Genomic DNA, 3,348 nt, shown 5'->3' with positions numbered 1-3,348 from the left:
CCCGCATGCCCAGCCACCGGGCGCGGCACGGGCTAGAGAAGAGATGGAGTGATGGGTGAGTAACTGGGTGTATGCGTGAGTGAGTGAGTGGGTGAGTGAGTGATTGAGTGAGTGAGTGAGTGGGTGGGTGAGTGAGTGAGTGGGTGAGTGAGTGAGTGGGTGAGTGGGTGGGTGGGTGGGTGAGTGAGTGAGTGAGTGGGTGGGTGAGTGGGTGAGTGAGTGAGTGAGTGGGTGGGTGAGTGGGCGAATGGTGGGCGAATGGTGGTCGAATGGTGGGTGAGTGAGTGGGTGAGTGAGTGAGTGAATGAGTGAGTGAGTGAATGAGTGAGTGGGTGAGTGAGTGAGTGAATGAGTGAATGAGTGAGTGAATGAGTGAGTGAGTGAGTGAATGAGTGAGTGAGTGAGTGGGTGAGTGAATGAGTAAGCGAGTCTGCCAGTCACGGCTTTTAGAGGAGCTGACCCTCGCTCCTAGCAGCACTTGCCCCAACAGCATGTTAGAGGCTACACGGGGACCTTTGGCTCTACCTTTAAGGGATCTGTGTTGGCAGATGTAGCACTTCACTAAGCGCGTTAGGGTTGTAATCCCTTCAAATGCATCCCCAGGATTATCATCATCATCACCACCATTATCACCCACCCACTCACTCACCCACTCACTCACCCACCCACCCACTCACTCACCCACCCACTCACTCACTCACCCACTCACCCACCCACTCACTCACCCACTCACTCACCCACTCACTCACCCACTCACCCACCCACCCACTCACTCACCCACTCACTCACCCACCCACTCACTCACCCACTCACCTACTCACCCACTGACTCACCTACCCACCCACTCACCCACTCACCCACTCACTCACCCACCCACCCACCCACTCACTCACCCACTCATTCACTGACCCCACTCACTCACTCATCACTCACTCATCCACTCACTCACCCACTCACTCACCCACTCACTCACTCACCCAATCACTCACTCACTCAATCACCCACCCACTCACTCACTCAATCACTCACTCACCCACGCACTCAAACACCCCACTCACTCACTCACCCACTCACTCACTCACCCACTCACTCACCCACCCACCCACTCACTCACCCACTCACTCACCCACCCACCCACTCACTCACCCACTCACCCAATCACCACACGCCCACCCACCCACTCACTCACCCACTCACTCACCCACCCACCCACTCACTCACTCACCCACTCACTCAATCACTCACACTCCCACCCACCCACTCACTCACCCACTCACTCACCCACCCACTCACTCACCCACCCACTCACTCACCCACTCACACCACCCACTCACCTACTCACCCACTGACTCACCCACCCACCCCACTCACCCACTCACTCACCCACCCACCCACCCACTCACTCACCCACTCATTCACTGACCCCACTCACTCACTCACTCATCCACTCACTCACCCACTCACTCACCCACTCACTCACTCACTCACCCACCCACTCACTCACTCAATCACTCACTCACCCACGCACTCAAACACCCACTCACTCACTCACCCCACTCACTCACCCACTCACTCACTCACCCACCCACTCACTCACCCACTCACTCACCCACCCACCCACTCACTCACCCACTCACCCATCACTCACACCACGCCCACCCCACCCACTCACTCACCCACTCACCCACTCACTCACCCACCCACCCACCCACCCACTCACTCACTCAATCACCCACCCACTCACTCACTCAATCACTCACTCACCCACGCACTCAAACACCCACACACTCACTCACCCCCACTCACTCACTCAATCACCCACCCACTCACTCAATCACTCACACGCCCACCCACCCACTCACCCACCCACTCACTCAATCACTCACATACCCACTCAACTCACTCACCCACTCACTCACCTCACTCACCCACTCACTCAATCACTCAAACACCCACTCACTCACTCACCCACTGACTCATTCACTCACTCACACACCCACCCACTCACTCACCCACTCACTCACTCACTCACCCACCCGCTCACTCACCCACTCACTCACACACCCACCCACTCACTCACTCACTCACTCACCCACTCACTCACTCACTCACCCACTCACTCACTCACTCACCCACTCACTCACCGCCACTCACTCAATCACTCACGACACTCACTCACTCAAACACCCACTCACTCACTCACTCACACGCTCACTCACCCACTCACTCACTCACCAACTCACTCAATCACTCACACACTCACTCACTCACTCAATCACTCACCCACTCACTCACTCACCCACTCACTCACTCACTCACCCACTCACTCAATCACTCAAACACCCACTCACTCACTCACCCACTCACTCAATCACTCACTCACCCACTCACTCACTCACTCACCCACTCACTCAATCACTCAAACACCCACCCACCCACTCACCCACCCACCCACCCACTCACTTCACTCACTCACCCACTCACCCACCCACGCACCCACTCACTCACCCACTCACTCACATCACTCACTCAATCACCCACCCACTCACTCACTCACCCACTCACCCACCCACGCACCCACCCACTCACCCACCCACTCACTCACCCACTCACCCACCAACACACTCACTCACCCACCCACCCACTCACCCACTCACCCACCCACCCACCCACTCACTCACCCCACCCACTCACCCACTCACTCACCCACTCGCCCCCACCCACTCATTCACCTACCCACTCACACACTCACACACTCACTCACTCACCCACACACTCACCCACTCACTTACTCACACATTCACTCAATCACCGACACACTCACCCCCTCACTCACCCACACACTCACTCACCCACCACTCACCCACTCACTCACACATCCACTCAATCACCCACACACTCACCCACTCACTCACCCACCCACTCACTACCCACCCACTCACCCACCCACTCACTCACACACTCATTCACTCACACACTCACTCACCACTCACTCACTCACCCACTCACTCACCCAATCGCTCACCCACTCACTCACTTATCCCCTTACCCACTCACTCACTCACTCACCCACTCACGCCCCCACTCACTCACTCACTCACTCACCCAACCACTCACTCACCCACCCACTCACTCACTCACCCACTCACTCACCCAATCGCTCACCCACTCACTCACTCATCCACTTACCCACTCACTCACTCACTCACTCACTCACGCACTCACTCACCCATTCACTCACCAACTCACTCACCACTCACTCACCCACTCACGCCCCCACTCACTCACTCACCGACTCACCCACTCACCCACCCACCCACCCACCCACTCACTCACTCACTCACACAC

This window comes from Lampetra fluviatilis, unplaced genomic scaffold (genome assembly GCF_964198595.1).
Source record: "Lampetra fluviatilis unplaced genomic scaffold, kcLamFluv1.1 SCAFFOLD_184, whole genome shotgun sequence".
Lineage (NCBI taxonomy): Eukaryota > Metazoa > Chordata > Hyperoartia > Petromyzontiformes > Petromyzontidae > Lampetra > Lampetra fluviatilis.
Note: the sequence above shows the minus strand (reverse complement) of the source record.